Below are 19,960 nucleotides of genomic sequence, written 5' to 3'. Positions count from 1 at the left end.
GTGCTTATTTGTAAGCCTCACTGCCCTCATCCCCGCCTGAGAAGGGGTGACACCGTCTGAGCAGGAGACCCTCCAAGGTGAGCCTCCTGGCTCTCTCCACGTTGGACCGTACGGGGTCCTGATGTGCATTTCGGGAGCCCTTACCCCAAGGAGCATTGCAAGAGCTTTCGGTAGGAGTGTGCCTAATACAAGACTGTGGGAGCTCTGTCCTGTAGTAGGGTTGACAAAGCAAGTTAGTAGGTTGAAGGGTGATGTGAGGTTTTCCTCCAAATGTTAGAAAAATCCTGGAATGAATGTAATTCTTGCTGGAAATCAATCTTCAGTCTGAAATGCTGGGTCAGGCTTGGTGGTTTAGAAAAGATAGGAAAATCGAGACCTTGCATGGCAGATACACACGTGCGTATAATGATCTGGCTTAAGAGGTGGCAGCAATGTTCAATTTACCTTTTTTTTTTTAATAAAAGAAACAAAACATAAGGGTGTGAAGACAACCTTAGGACTGCAGTAAAAAGTGAGTTACCTGAGAAATGTAACTCTCTATATTTGCTTAATACTGGCATGGCAGCACAGCCAGGTCCTATAAAAGTAATTGCATAAATGGAAAATGTTCTCAACCCACCTTTTTGCACTTTCTTAAAAGTATATATATTCTTCTACAGGGTGGGATAATTTTGCGGCCTTGGAATTCCCGTTTGTTCATTTCTCATTAACTATATTAGATGTACTGTTGCTTTTCTGAATTATTCTGTTTTGTTCTGCATGCTTCTAGGTGCTTCTAGTTTTAATTTATGTTGCGTCCAGGTGCCACAATCAGAGAAGTATGGGTGGGAAAAGGAGAAATCCTCCCATCAGTCCCGTCCCCGCACCCTTCTTGAGACAAAACCGTGGGGCGAGTGGCTTTGACCAAGTCCTTAGGCATCGGTATCGGATGGATACCTGGTACTGGGTGGATACCTTGGTATCGGATGGATACCTCACCATCCTTACCAGGCCCGCAGTGGAAAATGAAACGGGGAAAAGCAGGATGTGAGAAGGGGAGGAAAACGGAAAGAATGAAAATAAAGGGGAGAGAGGAGGAAGGCAGTGAGGAGGCAGTGGAGGCTCGTGGGGCTTCGAAAGCTGGAAACAAGCAGCTGTCAGACAATGCCGCAGGAAGCCTGAACTTGTATTTTTAGGGACACTTGGTTTTATACTTTACTGTAAATAATAGGTTTGGGGGAGGAGGAGAGAAATGACTGCTCTTCCTGCCGCCTGCTCTGCTAAGCTTTGTTTCACTTCTGTTTTCCTTCCTCCCGACCTCAACATTTGCAGAGCGAGAGGTGTTAGCATCCTCCCTCCTCATCACTCCTGGCACTTGTCCCCAGCTTGGCGGAGCAATTCCAGGTGGCCCGTGAGCCGGGGAACCACCACGTACTGCGTGGGGTGGGCGAGGACCCAGCCCGTCTCCTGGAAATCTAGTTATTCAGTCAGTTGTTTAATAGTGATTTACGAAATCGGCAACCTCTTGACAACCCAGGACCAGGTTTGCTGCATGTCGGAAGGTTTTCCTTTACGTTTCTAAGTAAATGTTTGCATTTCAAGCGGCTCTTAGCTCAGAGCGGAAGAACAAGGGCTGGTTAATCCAATTTGCATAAAATTGTTCAGGAAGACAGGGTGTTTGTGTTTGGAAGGACAGCTGTATTTTTGACCTGTTCAATATGCTTTCAGAAGGAGAAATTATTTCCGATTTCCTCAAAGTGGTTTCAAGCTGTCCAGGAGTTTCAGGGGAGACCAAGATCATCTTTTCTGCTGTCAAATTGGGTGTTTTTCACTTCTTCTTTCTGCCTTAATTTTTAGCAGAAACTGGGCCACATTTACATTAAATCACAACATTATGATAGTTTTGTTGAGGCAGGTTTTCAGAGCACTTTTAAAAGACTCTTCCCCCATCAGCATTTAAGACAGGATGACGAGGATGACTTTATTTATCATCAGCATAAGCCTTTTCAGGAGGGACTGGACCATCGTTTTAGAGTACGTTAAGAGGCTGCTACAGATGGTGTGTCCCAGGCAGGTGTAAGGAGCTTTTCCCAGTCTGCAAGTGCTGCTGAAACCTCTTATTCTTAACAACTATCCTCCACAACCATGAAACCCAACTCCTCATCAGCCTTTCCTGCAAGGGGCAGCCTGGCTTGGCCATCATCCAGGTCAACGAAGTGGTGACTGATCTCTTCAGATGGCTCTACATCTACACCGAGGCAGTTTATCCTCTCTATTGCCATTTATCTTCAGGGTGGGTTTTATTTGGTGAGTCCCATTTCTTTCTGATCCAGCACATTAATGCTTTGAGATCCCAATGAGACAAGGAAAGATATCGCAACAGAAATTTTAGGGGGTGCGTGTGGGGCGAACAGGGACTAGATTTATTGAAATCTCTCGTTCTTCTTGATCTGAAAGGTACTGGGAGCAGCCTTCAGGGAATACTTCAGCTCATCTCTTTCAGAGATGGGTAGGAATTTGGAAATCTGGAGGAGGGAAACAAAATGTGAAGAGCTTAAAAACGAAGGAAAGAAGAAAGAAAGAGACTTGTAGCACAGGTACCTAATCCAGTCCAGGGATTTGTGTTTCAGAAGTCTTGATGAGGGCTCATTCTTTTGTCAGAAAGTACTCATTTTCCTTCTTTGTTTAAAGCGCTGGAGGCTCACGTCTTGTAGGCAGCGCTGATGAATTGTGGCTTCTGCAGTCATCTCCTGTGCAGTCACTGGTGCTGCTGGTATTGCCAGTGACTTCACTCCTCAGTCGCATCACTGATGTGAGCATTAACCGCAATTACTCACTTGTAATTAAATAGCCAGAGTGGATTTGTAATGGCATTGCCGGCTCTCTGGAGTGAGCTTGGTTGGAGGCAACATCTAGAGAAGTTATGCTGGGGTCAGCAAGCCTACCCGAGGGAAAGGCAGGAGCAGGGGGCTGGAAAGAATTAGGGCTGAATTAGGGGAAATGTCTCTCCTAGGTGTGCTTTTTCCCAGCTAAAAGTTTTCTCTCCGCACTTCCATGTTTCATTTGTGAGAATTAGCTTATGCGACTTTTAAATCCTCAAATAGCAGGAAGTGGAGGGAAGAGGTTTAAAGGGAAGACTGGTGAGTCTCAAGCCAAGTGTTGAGGAGCGTTTACATCTATCCCGTGGGGACTTTGAAAGCCGTTTTGTTTAGGGGCAGTGATGGTGGTACCACAAACGTCTGCAGGGGAGGAGACTGCTACATCACCCATGCAGAAAGTGGCCCAAAACTTTGCAGGGGTGTTGATCTAATCTGTACTGACCTGAGAGCTGTCAGTCTGAGGAAGAGGTGTGAAGACCCAGTGCTTGGTAGGGTGGCTGGTCCCTGCATCCCACGTGCTTCCTCTTTGCTGTTGTCTCGATTTCCATCAAGAAACGCTTGATTGAGAAGTCTTCCTCCTGACATCTTGCCTCCTGAGGCTGATGACCTGAATGCAGACAAGTTGGGCATTGGGAGGGAACAAAAATGATCTGTCACGTTTGTTTTGTTGTCTGGGTCATCCACCGTCTAATCTTCCATTTTTGTATGATTGGCTGAATGGCAGTTGGATTTCAGGGGTACGTGGGTCTTCTCTACCATATCCTGAACATGGATTCTTTCTTGCAAGTCTGATACTTGGACAGCACTTAGGTCTGACTCTGTTTGGGCACAGCTCTGCAGTACTTGTAATATGACAGAAATCTACCTCTACCCATTTGCCTGCGCTGCACTTTGCAAGTTAAAAACATGTATTCCTAGTCAGCATGGACTCGTCTTTGTGACACAAAATAAGTCTCTCTTGGAGGAGCTGTTTTGTTCAAAGGGATCTGCATGTGCTTTTGCAAGGTGAGGGAAGGAACGTCTTTCATTTCTCATGAGGACCCAGGTTGTACAAGTGCACCCTGGAGAACGGGAGAAGAATGACCCGATGTTGAGACACGTCCAGAGGTTTAAACTCACAGCCTCCTGGTGCCTTTGCTGTCAATGTTCTCTGCTTCTCACAGCACTGCTCCTGTCTAAGCAAATGCAGACCTGGCATTTCATTACCCTCTTGGAGTCTCCCAGCTGCCTTCGCCTGCCCAGAAGTCCCCGTCGGAGGTTCACCTCATGCAGAAGACATCACTGTGAGGAGCACCAGGACGCACCATCTCTGCCTCATCTCAGCTCTTCGCCTCCATCATTACTGAAACAACAACAACAACAAAAAAGAAGGGCCAGGCACATCTTGTAGCTCCCTCTGGGAAAATGTGATGCCCATGGAAATATTAGAAATTAAGTCCTAGAGTGGTATTTCTGTGGCCAGTGCATCCTGCTGAGCTACAGCGGTGGGAGGGGCGAGAAATAGCAGGCAGTCTGACAAGTCAGCTTTCTGCTATGAAGGAAAAAGGGCACATTACATTTATGATGGTATTTATACAGAAAACCAAGGAGTGTCGATGGGCTTTATGTTATTTTCACGGGTATTTTAATGCTGGTTTTAAAGGCTGTATTGAGTTTGCATGGCAGGGCTCTGGTAGTGGGGGGGTTACAGGGGTGGCTTCTGTGAGAAGCTGCTAGAAGCTTCCCCCATGTCTGACAGAGCCAATGCCAGCCGGCTCCGAGACGAACCCGCTGCCGGCCAAGGCTGAGCCCATTGGTGATGGTGGTAGCGCCTCTGGGAGAACATAGTTAAGAAGGAAAAAAAAGTTGCTGGGACAGGCAGAAGTGGCAGCCGTAGAGAGGAGTGAGAACATATGAGAGAAACAACCCTGCAGACCCCCAGGTGAGTGCAGAAGGAGGGGAGGAGACACTCCAGGTGCTGGAGCAGAGATTCCCCTGCAGCCCGTGGTGAAGACCATGGTGAGGCAGGCTGTCCCCCTGCAGCCCAGGGAGGGCCGCAGTGGAGCAGATCTCCACCTGCAGCCGCGGAGGACCCCACGCCAGAGCAGGGGGATGCCCGAAGGAGGCTGGGACCCCGTGGGAAGCCTGCGCTGGAGCAGGCTCCCGGCAGGACCCGCAGCCCCGTGGAGAGAGGAGCTCATGCTGGAGCAGGTTTTCTGGCAGGACTTGTGACCCTGTAGGGGATCCACGCTGGAGCAGTCTGTGCCTGAAGGACTGCAGCCCATGGAGGGGACCCACGCCGGAGCAGTTTGTGCCTGAAGGACTGCAGCCCGGGGGAGGGACCCACGCTGGAGCAGTTTGTGAAGGACTGTCTCCCATGGAAGGGACCCCCCGCTGGAGCAGGGGAAGAGTGAGGAGTCCTCCCCCTGAGGAGAAAGGAGCAGCAGAGACAACATGTGATGAACTGACTGCAACCCCCATTCCCTGTCCCCCTGTGCTGCTGGCGGGGAGGAGATAGAGAATTCGGGAGTGAAGCTGTGCCTGGGAAGGAGGGAGGGGTGGGGGGAAGGTGTTTTAAGATGTGGTTTTATTTCTCATTACCCTACTCTGGTCAATTGGTAATAAATTAAGTTAATTTTCCCCAAGTCAAGTCTGTTTTGCCTGTGATGGTAATTGGCGAGTGATCTCTCCCTGTCCTTATCTCGACCCATGACCCTTTTGTTATATTTTCTCTCCCCTGTCCAGCTGAGGAGGGAGAGTGATATTGCGGCTTTGGTGGACACCCGGCATCCAGCCAGGGTCAACCCACCACAAAGGCTAACAGCACAGTTCAGGTTCTGGTTGTTCTTAAAGGCACGCCAGTTTGGTTACAGCTGACACGGTGGCTTAGCGCCTGACGACCAGGGAGAGCGCGTGGAAAATAATCTGCTGCCTTCTGCCAGGTAACACGCAGTGCACAGCACTAAAAACCTCTGCCTGCGAAGGGCTGGATCCCTGCTGCCAGCCCCGGGAGAGCGGGGATGTGGGGTGGCTCAGCGCTGCCCTTTGCTGCCCGGGGTGCTGCCATCTCCTGCCCTCCCTCCTTCCCTTGGTGGTCCAGGAGGCTTCAACACTCCATTTCGGTGTGGCTCACCCCCTGCGTCCTGGCTTCCCCTAGGATAGATAATAGTAAATGAACGCCTTGGTTATGGGTTGGGTTGTGAAGAGGTGGGTCAGAGGAGAGAGGCTTTCCTTGGTCTCCTTATGGCAATGCTGCCTTTGACCTGGTAGATGACCTCCTGTCATCTCCTGATCTCTGCATCTTTGTCTGGGCTTGTCACTGCACACCGTGCCGGGGAGCGTGGGACGAGCGATGGATGGAGCCCTCGCATCTTCCTCGGCGCCGGCGTCAGCACCAGCCGCCTCCGTTCAAGTGGTGATGGTCAGGTGGAGGGTGAGGCCGTTGAGGAAAACAAATGAGATTCATAGAAGGCAGCGTCTGGGCTGCTGTAAAGGATGGAGAAACTGGAGAGGAGAGACAGGTCCTCAGCAGCGGTTTGCTGGTGGGTTGCGAGTGGTTCCCATCTCTTCTCATCTTTTGCAATTGGCTTGAGTTGATCTTGGGATGCCCTTGGGTTTGGGTAAGGACCCTGGAAACAAAGGTGCCCTGGATTCCCCCTCCCTAGTCTCCTCTCTGCCTCCAGCTCGGTGTTTCCGATCCCTTCTGCAGGGAGGGACCCTTCCTCAGTGGTTTCTTTGGAGATGCTGAAGACCAGCCGGTCCTTGTGCCTAAATGGCAGGGAGCCAAGTCTCTTGCATTCACCGCGGCACTGGCAACCTCGCTGGGCTCGCCGGCTGTTTGCGTTGAGGGTTTTAATCTGACCCTTGCCAGGTCCTGTGGGAAAATCCTTTCACGCTGTGACAAGGCTTCTCCCATTAAAACCATTAGCAAAAACATCGTTCCCCTGTTTGCAGAGCCACCTCCTCCAGCCCTAGAGAGGGGTTTGGTCCTTTGCTCTCATGGGCTGCTCCTTTCCCCTCTGATGCCGCCCAGAAATTAGGTGGTAACAACTTCATGTTGTCTTTTGCCCTTCGTGTTTAAGCAAACCTCCCCCTAATCTTCGATAAATGCTGGCAGCTCGCTGTGTGCCGTTAGGAGACAGTGCTCTGCTGGTGGAGCTGTCTGAGGCCAGGGCTGAAGCCTGCAGAAGCCTGAGTCATCTCGTAAAGAAGATCAGCTTTTAATTACAATTTCCAGTGCACTTTTTAAGCAGTCGTGTGGAAATGCTGTGTAGGAGCATTTGAATTACAAATGTAAAGAAATGGTGGGGTTTTTAATTTATTTTTTTTATTTTTTGTAAGTCTGCTGGGAAAATGAAAGCCCTCTCCTATAGAAAAAAAAAAAACAACCCTAAGAATTTTTAGAGCGCTATTGTTTGAAGGTGCAAATCAGGGCCCTAATGCAGAGTATGGCTGCGTGAGGAACAACTTTTGTTCTCAAACTTGCTTCTACATCTAGGCAAGGCTTTGGAGGCTTTTTGCAATACAGCATCAAGCATTGCATCATCTTTATGGGGTAGCTGCAGTATTACTTTACCCCTTTTATTGGGGGACAAACTTGAGCGGCAAAGAGCGCGGTCTCTCGCCCAAGGTCGAGTGCAGTTGGTGGGAATCCAGGAATAGCGCCCAGCTGCTCGGCTCGGCCTTGGCCCCGCTTCCCGGGAAATCGGCCCACGCCGCGCATCGCTGGCTGCGCTTTCCCTCCTTCCTTGGAGTTTAAGACTCCGTGGTGTACTTAAAAATCAACATTAACTTAATCAAGGCTCTAATATAAAGGGAACTTATACATCCTGTTAAGTGTATTAAAACTTACCCCCAGCTGTGGAAGGAGCAGGCAAATTGGCAGGTTGTTTTTTTTTCCTCTGGAAAAATACAGGGAGGTGCTCTGCTCCTGTGCATCGGTGGACTTTTACGTAGCACCTTTGCCTGCTCTGTTACGGATGCCCAGACCCTGAATACCAAGCAGCAAAACCAAACAGCGGTTTTGTCCTGCAGCCAGCTCTCACTGCTGGGAAAGATCTTGAATTCTTAATATGAATCTGCCTGTAACACGTTGGCGGCTTTTAGTGCTTAGCAAGCATTGATCCTGCTGGGAAAGGGTTAAAAGCCTGTGGTGGCCCTGGAGGGGTGGCATGTTGTCCTGGCCATAGGGGAGTGGGTGGCCTGAGGTGCCTTTAGGTGGGGGAAGGAAGCAGCCGGTCCAGAGGGATGCTTATAAAGCAGTAGCTTCTCATTTTTTTTCTCTTGGTACAGCTGAAATTGCAGGTTCGCGGTGTGATTCGATGCAGCGCCTGGCCTTGGGTCCTTCCTGACGTGCCTACAGCGTGGCATAGTCCGTGTGAGGTTTGGATTAGCTGTGGATGAGGTTTCACACCGAGCCTTTCAGATTTCCACTAAGATCTTTATCCAGTGGAATAAAAGGCGATCACCCCCTGCCCATATGTGTTCTCCCTGCAAAGCTGCAGGCAGCCTCCGAGCTGCCCACGTTCCGGCAGGCGCCCTGCCTGCAGGCAGCTTTTCGGGCTGCTTTGAAAGCTTTTTTGTCTGCTTTGTTTTACTTTGCAAATAACAGCGAGTAAAATCCATAGCCTTGAGACGGTTCCTTTAAACTGTACAGCATCGATTTGTGTCTATACATGTTATTTCTCTGTAAATAGGACCCTTAGTGGCTAGATAGCCCTCCTGCATTGATAAGCGCGTCGGGCAGTGGCTGCAGTCCCTTAATTACCAAATAGCGATGTGCTGCATCGGTACTGGGCTCGTCCCTCGTGTCCATGAGGTAGAGGGGACACTTGGTCCTTTCTGGCCTCCTCCCACTTGTTCCTGAGCTGTATTGTTTCCGTGCAATCCCTGGTACCGGCTTAACCTTCCCCTGCTAATCCCAAGTCCTCCTCCTCTCCTCCCCGCTCTCAAATCTCTGGCTAAAGCCCCTGCCTTGGCTGTGCTGCCTGCTGCAAGGCTGGATGGGGATCGTGCGCAGAGCTTTTGGGGGGGGGCTTTTGCTTTGTGGGGTCTTTTAGGGCTCCCTCCTTTCCTAGAGGAGCCCTCGCACCCATTTTGCAGAGAAATGAGGACCACTGCATTGTCGTCGGGTGCGGCGAGGTCCATTTTGCAGGTCTGTCAGGGAAGGCAGGGAAAGGCGGTGATCTGGCTGCTTTATTTCTTAGTAGAAAAGCTTTGCCTAGCCAGTGCAAGGGTACGAAATTCCTGCTTGAGAGGGGAGGCTTGGAAATTGAGAAGCTATAAAAGCAATGCAATTTAATCTGCTGATCAACTCTGATCCTAACCTGCAAGGTTGGCTTAGAAGGTGAGCCACAGTGGGGCTGTTCAGCAGCAGAGTCGGAAATCGCATCTTTATCCCAGACAAAGCAGTGAATGCACGTGTGACATACATAAAGCAAATACAAGGATAAAGGGTCTACATGTCATTTCTCGGGCTCCCTTTTCCAATAAGCGGTCCTAAAAATTTGCTACCCAGTGCCTGACTTGCTTAAAGCAGCAGACAACATGAAAGTCTTGATGTAGCCCTGTACAGCTGAATTAGTGTGTATATCACATAGTATTGCTCTAGGCATGGCTGGGTCTTTTAAATCAGTAGAACATGGGCACTGCAAAATGTTTATTGACTACTGACAGTAGGTGACTTGGAGTAGGATAGGATGGACAGTAAGTTGTCAAGGCTGCTCAGGGCAGCCAAAAGTCCTGGAGGCAACTCTGGATAAAAGAGAATGTAATGCCCATCTGCCTTCAAGTATATGAGGTCTAAAATTGATATTTGAGCTGACATAAATAGAAACATGCAACACGGGGTCTGCAGTATCTTGAGTTACAAAGTCATTGGGCTCAGGGGAGCACCTTAGCCCTCCGTAGCACTAGATGTGGGGTTACTTATGTCATTCTTATACTATTTTCCTAATGCTAAGACCTAAGTCACCCAAGAGATGAACGTGAAAGCTTCTGGCAGTTGTCGCATTTTATCCTATGCCCCATGAAACGTAAGTACCTTTATTGGCTTGCTCTTGTTATTTCTACCACTCTGAGACAGGGACTTGGAGTCTTGCTTACGATTGATGAGGTATGAAGCCTGAATGTACAAATTGGCTCAGATGCCAGTCAGCCTTGCCAAATGGTCAGGAGTCAAGGTGGTTAGACCTGAACTGATCCAAGTGTTAGCAGGACTGGAGAGGTTCAGAGAGTGAGGCAGTGGAAGGGTTGTAAGGATGGCTTGCTTAGAAATTGGTTCAAGGTAACTGGACAGATATCCTGGCTCCTGCTGTGCACGTTCAGCCATTACCAGCAATTAGACTGGACGTCAGAAGTTCAGCCCAAATTTCTCCTGGATTTGGGGTGTTAGGGTTGGTGCACAGAAGAACTCGGTGGGTTTGTGTTCAGGCTCCTTTCTGCAAGCCGAGCGCTGTGGGTGAAAGAGGCGAGAGCCCTGTTTAAGTGCCTTGATAACCACTGCTGAAGTGCCTGGTTATCAAATCTGGAGAGATCCAAGGTGGGACCCTGGGAGCTCATCCTGGGTCATCATGTCTGCAGAGAAACATAGGGCCATGGGGGGATGTGGGTATACGCAGCTGTACCGTGCTGGGAGCTGAGATAAAAGAAATATTGCCCTGCGGTTATATGGAGAAACAGGGACGGGAAAAACTTGGGCTGGGAAAGCAGGCTGGGCTGCACAGTCAGCTTGGGTAATTCACGTAGACAGGGACACGGTCATTTTATACCATTGGCAATTCGATGAAATGCAATGGAAGCCCTTCATGGAAAACCATTGACAGCCATAGACGTAAATTTCCTGGATTAAACGGTTGGGAAATCACCGAGAATAGATTTGGGTTTTCCTTCATACTCAGTTTTCCTTACACAGAGACCAAAAAAAAAAAAAAATATTCTTGATCAGCTTTAGATAACGGATACCTCTGTGTTACCTGGCTCCCTTGTGGCTGCCTCCTGCCACCAGTGCCGTCCGTCCCTGCTGCCAGAGAGGGTGCTGAGCGCTCAGGTTCATGGGAGGTGGTTCTCTCTGCTGTTTGTTGGTTGAACAACCACCTTGCGCTTTACGTGCCACCTCCAAAATTGGATCTTGCTACTATGAAACTAGAGCCGAAGTCAAGCAGATGGCACTGAAGAGGTGTTTCAAGAAATCACATTTCCATCAGCGTGTGTAGTGTTTTTTCCGCAAGGGCCATTTTTTTAACTCGGCTGCAGTTTGCAAGACAGTTACTGATTTGGGGCATGGATTAAAGAGCAAGTGAAACTTCCTGTGTTGAAATGCAGCTGTTTAATGCGTGGCACGGATAAATGGGGTACCAAAAGCCTGCGGAGACTGAGGGGTACCTACGTCTGTCCAGTCTTCTGGGATGAATTGCCATGGGAGGTGGCAGCACACGTTTCAGGTATTAAGCCCTCTGTGCCCTGCAGCAGGGACCACGTTCGGAGCAATCTGTTTTGAAAGTACCGTTTTTTCTACAAATACAGAAGAAACAGCAGCAGCCCTGCAAAAGCACATTGCTGTATCCTGCTCAGGGTCAGCTTCACCTCGGATGGGAACTGGTGCCCTGAAGCTGGTGGGCTCATCCCGGAGTTCAGGTTTGAACGCAGAAACCGGTGTGGTTGTGGCCATGATAAAGCCAAGGTGCCCCGGGACCGTGCAGAAATGGTTGGCTGTGGGGCAAACTGGGTTGCATACAGCAAAAGGACACAGAAATCGGGGTCTGCCTGGTGTTTGCAGATGCGAAAGCTCCCTGCTGCAGTCCAGACCTGGCCAGGTTTGTGGTGGTCTCCTGCTACGTGTCAAGCAGCAAGGGTCTGGAGGAAGGTGTCAGCCGGAGGGATAGCCTGGCCCATCGGAGGAGGCCGTGTCTTTTTTGGGCCACCCTCGAGAGCCAAGCGTCTCCCTTTTGAGGACTGGGTGGTCCTGGCCCATGTGGGCAGCGCCGTTCTCTCCGTGGCTCTGTGCTTCCCGCTTGGAAGGAGCAACCTGGTGCTGCTCTCGGAGACGCGGCCCATGTGAAAGGGTGCCTTGTGGGTCTCCTAAACGGAGATTTAATTTTAGTTATGAATACTGCAGTGTTGAATAGGCAGTGATGTGAAACAGAAGAACAGTGGGGGTGTTAAAGGGTGGTAATAACATGGCTGTCATGAACTAATGTTATTGGGAACAGACTGTACTGCCTTCTTTTAGCTGCAAAAATGTGCGCTTGCGGAGAAGCAGAGGAACCGGGGGGCAAAGGGAGGACAGGCTGTGTGGGGGGGAGGAAGGAGCACCCCCAGGGACCGGCCGCTGCCCTCCCTGCCCTGGGGGGATGCGGGCGATGGGCTCTGCTCCCCTTGGCAGAGCATCGCGGGGATTGCCCCCGCGCTGGGAGCTGCCGTGTCAGATCTGAGTGTGCTGGGGGTGCCGGAGCAAAGAGCAAAGCTTGCGCAGGGCCTTGGGAAAGTTGCAAAGGGTCCGGCGGTAACCGGTGGCATCCCTGTCCTCCTCCATCCCACTGCTGCTCCTTTGAATCCTGCTGCCTGCAGCGTGGGACCAGCTCTGGGAATATTTTCCTAAGGTGCTGTTTGTCCATCTTTTTTTTATACATTGCTCTTTGTCAGGATCATCTCTCTTTGGTGCCTCAGGTTTCCGTAGGCTGCTCCTTGAACCCACTTTTGGTGTATTTGCTATCAGTTGTTGATCTCTGTCTCTGCTCCGTGCTGTTATGCTCAGTCCACTCATCCTCCAGCCTAGACCTGGTCTTGTTGAGGCTTTGACCTCCTTTTAGGAGAGCGGTGTTGGTTCCTGTGTCCTGGGAAACCCCCGCCAAAGGCAGAAACATCTTGAAATCTGGTCTGCCACAAGATTTGCTGTGACCGTGAAGCACAGCTCTTCAAAACCTACAGCTTCAAATGCTTGTGGACAAAATCTGTGCACAGTCCTTGCTGTGAGTGTGAAGCAGATACGCAGCCCCCCATTGCCAGTTTAAATGGTGGTAATGCTGCGGAGAGGGGGAAAGTGCTTTCTAACCCATGGTTTTCCCTGGGTAGGAATTGGAAAGGGTGCAAGCCACATCTAGAGGAACTGTCTACAGAAACTTCTGGAAGAATTTGGGATCTCTGATGCTGTTTTAAGACCTCTTGGGCTGATGGTTTTGTCTATGGAAGAGGGAAACCTCTCAGTTCTTCCTGAGCTGGAAGAGGGCTGGTGTCTGCAACCTCCTTTGAACTGCAAGAGGGATAGGGGATGGCATAAGTGGTGTAAAGAATGTGTTTCTCTTATATACATAAAGGAATATAAGATTATAGTCTTGCTCACCTGTATAATATAGTGCATGTTATTTCTGGAGATGAATAATATGCTAATTTAACAATTTAGCTTGTTAATCTAATAATCCTGCCTTCTTTACTTAACGTCAGACCTATTGTGGAGCTGCAGTAATGGAATTGCAGCTCTCCCAGCTGCACGGCCCTGATCAGAGCTTGGATTGATACAGAGGATTAGAAATACTTCAGTCCAAAGGTCAGCTTTGTTCGGTCAACACAGAGCATTAGCTTGGCCCTGTGCAATTAGATGTCTGTGCTGGGAGAGGATTTATGCCTTTCCAAGGGGAAGCTCTGGTTGTTCAGTCCAAACTGAAATATTAATAAAAATGCCCAAATGAGGAGAACAAAAAAAAAAAAATCTACTTTATTTTTGTTTCTCTTTTGAGTTTTTTTTAATGTTTTCCAGGATTTTCCCTTTTAAAATGTTAGAAAAGATGACAGATGTAAGGGAGGATTGGCTATGAGTGAAATTTGTGCTTGTCCTGCTCAGCGAAGGTCTTCTGCTCTCCAAAAGCAGCCCAAGGGGTAGCAGCAGGTTGGCCAGAGGTAAAGAGCCGTGCTTGAGTGAGCAACCAGCTTTCTGCAGGAATGCTCAGGAGAACAGAGGAGCAACTCTGGAAACATCATCTGGCCAGCAAATGAGATGTCGAGCATTGGATGCACCTTTTTATCTTTTTCATAGATTTTTCCATTTCTGGTGTCAAAGCATTGGAGTTTCAGGCATGCTGTGTATATGGGAGGATGCTGTTTGCAGAGAGTGTGTTGAAGCCTGGGGGGAACAGAGGGTGTTTTAGGTAGCCCCACAAGCAGGTGGAGTTTGCCCTAAGTGGAAGGAAACTGCATCAAGTCAGTCGTGTCCTTTAGTGCCCTGGGGCAGCGGGAACGCTCTGAAGCTCTCACAGAGCTGTTTGTGAACCCAAGAAATGATAGAGAGGTGGAAATGCGTGCTGTTGGAGGGAGATGTACTGCTGTCATCATGCTATTTCTCTCAAAAAGGGCAGGACAAGCTCCCGCTGCAAAGGGCAGAGGTTTTGCTGCAGTGTTTGGCTGAAAGGCAGTGAGATGGGGTTGAGTCCCTGGCCAGGGTGAGGACCTGGTCCCCAGTCTGCAGGGTTGTCGTGAGTCCCCACTGGCTTGAAATCTCCCTGCCAGTATCTGGGGTCGAGTGCAGGCAGGCACTATAAGGTTTGGCTCATGATTGCTCTGTTTTAATCAAACTGATACTTTACTCTTTGTTAAAATAAACTTTTTCCCCATCCTGTGGTATGACTCACTTTTTCTTATGCTGACCTGATATTTAGAGTATCTGATGTTTTAATTACCTTCTCGGAGACATGGATTTATTTTAGATACGTTTGCGGAGATGTGTAAACCAAGCAAAGCTAGAGCACATCATTTATAAAACCGCTTCTTTCGGAGACTGCTGAATTTTCACGCTAGGATGAGCCTGGTTTTCCATCAGTAAGTATTTTAGCCCCTTAAACTAGTTTGAGGGGGTTTTTTTGGCACCCTTGAGATTGTTTTCAATGGCAAACGAAGTATATAAACGTGCCCATACTCTGTAAAAGCCGAGAACAAATCACACCAGGTGCTATAAAATGGTCTAATTTACTGCAGGATGGCAGTTCGGATGCACAGCTCCTGTTGGAAGGCAAAGTTCCTTCTCCCAGGAAAAATTGGATGCAATTTTCAGTGTGTTAGTGCTGAAATGCCTTCATGCTTAGCTTCATCTTGGACAGAGTCCCTGAATTGCCTCGAACTAGGGGAAAAAAAGGAACTGGCAGGACCCGGACCAGGGACCTGCGTGACGTTCTGGCCCATCCCAGGAGAGCTCCACTGCAGAAGGTCTGGGATGCAGAAACAGAGTCCGGAGATGAGACTCACCAGTGAACACCTTGACGGTGTGCCTGCAGAAGTAGAGCTTGACAAAGAGTCTGTTGTAGGTAGCACACATCAGAAATGATAACATTAACGTAGAAAAATGAACTGATGATTTCTCGCCTGACAAAATCTCTGGTGTCCCACGCCATTCCCGTTGTAGGAAGAATATGTGTGTGCTGAATTTGGTGGTGTCGAGGATGTGCTGTCTAATGGCACGGTTTAAAAGCAGGAGTTGTCCAGTAGAAAGGGCAGTTGTTGGGTTGCTGGCATCAGCTTGGTATTTTAACTGTAACAAAAATGTAATGGAAGAAGATTAGTTGGGAGGCTTCTGTCCTGCCACAGTGGGAATATTTGGACTTTTATGAGACTTCTTGTTATTTGTCTCAATGCACTGAGATCTCTGCATGAAACGAGTGTTTCTTGGGTTATACTTTCTCAGCAGTGAGGGGTGGTATTGTGGTCTGGTCCCAGCAAGGCTGTTCGTGTCAATATTTCTGCAGTGCCTTGCAAGAGCACCCTAATCCCACTTGTTTTAATATTTACGTGTTACATGACTAGGGCATTGCAAAATGACTGGATCCCAAGTGTTTTGCTTTAAAGTATCAGACATGCAACAGGGTTACTCCATTAAATGCCTGCTATGGGGATTATGTATGCATGGGGGGTTGGGGGCTGGGTGCCTTGACTGGGAGGTTTAAGAGACAGTGTTCTGCTCAGCTGAAGAAAATGGGAGCTCTGCCTTTCTCAAGAGAGTGACAATTCTGGTTGTGTCCCATTGGTTGCAGCAGGTGGTGGGTCATGTATTTTGTTGAATGAATAGGAGCAGACAGCAGAAGTTAAGTAAATATGGTGGGATACATTTCTGGGTACAGAAATGGCAGTTTTTGCTTAAAGGTGAAATCCAGGCTTGTGAAAGCAAAATTTTAAAAAGCAACAATCAATCATCTTCTTTCTGTCCTTAAAATGCGGACTTGAATTTTGGGCCAGGATATGCAGGTTTTGTGTACAAAGGCTGATATTGAGGCCAGGGTTTGTTTATTTAGTAAATATAATGCCTGAATGCATCAATTGATGTGAAAAGTGTTTACCAATGTTCCCATCGTGTGCTAGTCCATTATGCTTTATGGAGTGTGAGGACCACAACCTTTGAAGAAAAAACTTGTGGTGCCTGCTTCATTCGCAGAAATTAGTCTTAATACTTGACATTATCAAGTTAGTGATAGTTGATATAACATTTTGAGAGTAATTAGGAGCATGAATTTATGCTCAGATGGATGTTTAATTAAAAACCGTGGCAGCTTTGAAGTTCACGCTTCAATAATCTTGAGGCTGAAATGTGGGTTTATACCCAAGTGAACCTTGACAGCAAATCTGGAAAGGGGAAAAACGCTTTAGTATCTCTGATTTCCTCCTATTTGTTTTATGCCGTCGCAGCCATCACAGTGTCTGTAACAGTGCCCAATTTATGAAGATGGAAGCAGATGGAGCAGTTCAGCCAGGACATCACGTAGCCAGATGCAAAACCTGCTTCAGGGAAAGGAGCAGGGAGATGTTGGAGGATATTTGTATATTTGAGACCTCCGGGAGCTGTACCCCAGGTGATGCTGGCAGTGGTCCTTCAAACCTTGCGGTGCTTATTGTGAACAGCCAACATGGGGCGATGAAAGTGCATCCTGGAGATCTCTTCTCCTTCCTCTCCTTCAACTTCTGGGGGGTTCAATCGCTGCCCTGCGTGAGCGGGGAGGGAGAGGTGGGTAAATCCGTGCTTATGTCCAAAGCAAAGGTGATGCCATGCAGGAGTTTGAGCCCTGCATCAGGATGGGGCTGGTGGTGGGATGGCGGGATGTCGTGGCAGCTTGGGCTTTGGGAGGATGCCGGTCCTCTTGCATCTCTCGCTCTTATGTACGAGCAGCTGGAAGCGGCTCACCCGCCACCAACAAGCGGAAAAATCCCGAACAATGCCAGGAGACAAAGAAGGCAAGAAGACAGAATGTTACAGATTGCTAAAGAGCAGATCAGCTCCTTTTCCGCAGGCAGACAGACGACCGAGGGCTGTTGGCGTAGATTATTAAGCAGGCAGGAGGTGAGGAGGGTGCGGGGGGCAAGGGTGGATGCAATGATTGCTGCTCCCCTCCAGCTTCCTTTGCTCCTGTCGCCAAAAATGATGTTGCTGGTGTGGTCTGAAGGCTCAGAGGTGACTGCTTTATCCTGGAAGGGTTTCACCTCCTGAAGGCTTTGCTTCCGGGTAGCTGCACCCTCTCCAGCATCCCCAGGGTGAGCTCCCAAGCACAGGGGCACCAAAAAGGAGGAATTCTGAAAAAGCAGAGAAGTTCTGTTGAAATTCTGTGTAGGCACTTGCAGTCTTACCTGTTCTGACTCACATCTTTGCTGTTGGGGAAACAGAGGCCACCCCAGGAGCAGGAACTGGGCTCAGTCGTTTTGTGGTTTTCTTGTGGAGGCCTCTGCTCTGGCAGGGGTTTAAAGGAAAAAGCCAACAAGTTTTGGTGTGTGGAGGACACGCAGGAGGTAAAAGCATATTGCAACAGGGGCTTTCTGGTGCTTTTCTTGGTCTTGCTACCCCAATCCCCATTTGTAGCTCCTTAACAGCGGTTCAGGGTGCACACTGGAGAATTTAGCGCTCGCCACGCATTAATTAACAATTTCAGCTTGCTTTGGCTTTGGCAGAAATGGTTCCACTGCCTGGTCCAGCTGGATACTTTGGAAAGGCTGCAGGGGCACGGGTGCTTACTGCTGCGTGGCCAATGTGCAGGAGGTGGTTGGTGGCTAATGCCATCGACAGGGCTTGTTGCTGCCGTGACATCTTTTAATGTGTGCAGGTCAGATGCTAATTTTATTGCTGTCTCGTATCTATCACTTTCAGCTCTCAGTGTCTCTCTCCAACCTGTCTGTATCAGTATTGTAAACCCAAGAATGCCTGCAGTAGGGTGAAAATCAACTGGTTTTCCTAAACTGTATATGATGGTTTCACTGCAAGTATCAATGCTGAGCACTAGGTATGTTCAATTAAAAGGGACAGTTAACTGGTGAGGAAACGCCTGGTTTCCCTGGATGGAGGTTGAAATCTGCTGGGATGAAGCTCAACAAACCATCGATGCAAGCAAACTATATGAAAAGCAAATCTTTGTTCTGAAGTTCCAAGGCTAAATACTTATTGGTTCTACTTCGTCCGATTTTTGCATGACTAAGTATCCCTCATGGCTTACATTAACATACGTTTCGAAGCGGTTTATTTTGTTTTGGTAAATGTTCACGCAGTATTAAGATCTTACGTCCATCGGTAAATACTTGGGAGGTATATGGGACAGTGGCAGATCCCCGCGAGAATGATGGTGTGGGCGTGCAGGGCTCCTTTTCCCCTTGGCCAGTATCGGAGGTAGGCAGCAGCACTCCACCGCAGCAAGACCGGGGCATTTCGTTAAAATACAAAATGAGGCGGTGATATGTCAAATGAAGGCGGGTATAACTAGCAAATACATGGCTTGAAATGCCTCGTCTCCCTCCTCCATTTCATGGAGGATGCAGTGTGCTGTGGTTGTGTCCAAGCACATCCCCTGCTGGTGCTCTGCTGGCTTTAATTAAAGAGTTGGTGTGCGGGGGGGCTTCCTGGCCAAGCAAACAAGGATGAATTTAGGAAGGGGAGGATTCATTTTTGCAGATCACGCTTTCTAAATAGATGGTGTCTAGCGACATGCCCCTCCTTTCCGACGGCCAGGGGATGCTTCAGCTGCAGCCTGGTGCTGCTGGGCTGCATTTTATTTTCTTATTTTGAATGTTGCACATTTTAAAATAAAGCTCTTTTTCCGTTGTTAGAACATGCGGTTGCTCAGGACATATAAATTGTGTTAATAAATGAGCGAGGAGCCCGGGTGGGTGAATTGGCTTCCTGGTGAAGTCATAAATTTGGAGAGGACGATGCCGCCTTGCTCTGCAGCCGGCGCGTGGGTTCGCTCCCCAGCACCGTGCCTGGAAACCCGAGGGGCCGGGGAGAGGTGCCCATGTCTGGTAATTTGGGGTTCTCGCTGGAGGCGAGATGGTGTGAAAGACCATCTCTAACCTGCATGAGGGCTGGGAAACCCGGGCACAAACCCCAGCTCATCAACAAACACGCTGGTGGGGGGGTGCGGAGGAGCCTGAAATTAAGGAAAAGCTCGTATTTTTCCCTGTTTCTCCCGTGCTGCAGCTTGACCCCTCTCAGCCTCTGCTCCTCGTTGTGTCCTTGATGCGTTAATTATCAATGCTGCAGGGCAGGAGCTGCCGTTCCCTGTGTGTCCTCCATGCCGTATCTCGTGTGATGGGGCCTTGGGCTGCTCCCATAGTAAGAAGTGACTGGGAAATAGGGATGCTTCCCTTTGCCTCCCAGCTTGCCTGCTGGGATCGGCACCTGCTGGTTTTCCTGGAGAAGCAGCATCTTTTTTCTCTGACTCTGCCTGGTTTGTAAGCAGAGCGCATGCCCTCAAATGGAGAGGGGGGAATGATTTGGTATGAGCAATTTTGGTACGATGTTGCGTGATCCATTTCTCGGCAGAGGAGGAAAGGCCGGGAAATGGCTTGCTTGATAGCAGTTGTGTTGATTTTAAGACCCCATCAACAGTTTGGGCTCTTACAGTTTTCCCCATTGCTTCCAGGCATTTTTCCATTAGGATTAATGTAGTCGAGCACTCTGCAATGAGCAGTTCATTGCAGTGATTTGCTGATTTTTCAACCACTGAAAACCAAAGAGACCGTATGCGTCGAGAGGTTTCTCTTTCTGCCCTGGTTCTTGAGCATCTCCTCTAGATGCACACTCCCTGCTTGTGCCAGTGCTGAAGATAGGGTCACTTCCACAGCCAAGAAGCAAATCTGATTTTAAAAAACCTCTCTAGCCTGCTAACCGA

The 19,960-nt window shown here is 49.0% G+C and overlaps 1 protein-coding gene across 1 annotated transcript in view; it reads left to right on the top strand.

The window, feature by feature from the left end:
• TNIK (TRAF2 and NCK interacting kinase) overlaps positions 1-19,960 on the top strand; it is a 181,950-nt gene that overhangs the window by 83,650 nt on the left and 78,340 nt on the right. The gene's annotated exons all lie outside the window — the stretch shown is intronic.

The sequence above is a fragment of the Haliaeetus leucocephalus genome, unplaced genomic scaffold (genome assembly GCF_000737465.1).
Source record: "Haliaeetus leucocephalus isolate CR32 unplaced genomic scaffold, Haliaeetus_leucocephalus-4.0 Scaffold362, whole genome shotgun sequence".
In the NCBI taxonomy this organism is placed as follows: Eukaryota; Metazoa; Chordata; class Aves; order Accipitriformes; family Accipitridae; genus Haliaeetus; species Haliaeetus leucocephalus.
The sequence above is the reverse complement of the archived record's forward strand: the minus strand, read 5'-3'. Positions and strand labels throughout refer to the sequence as shown.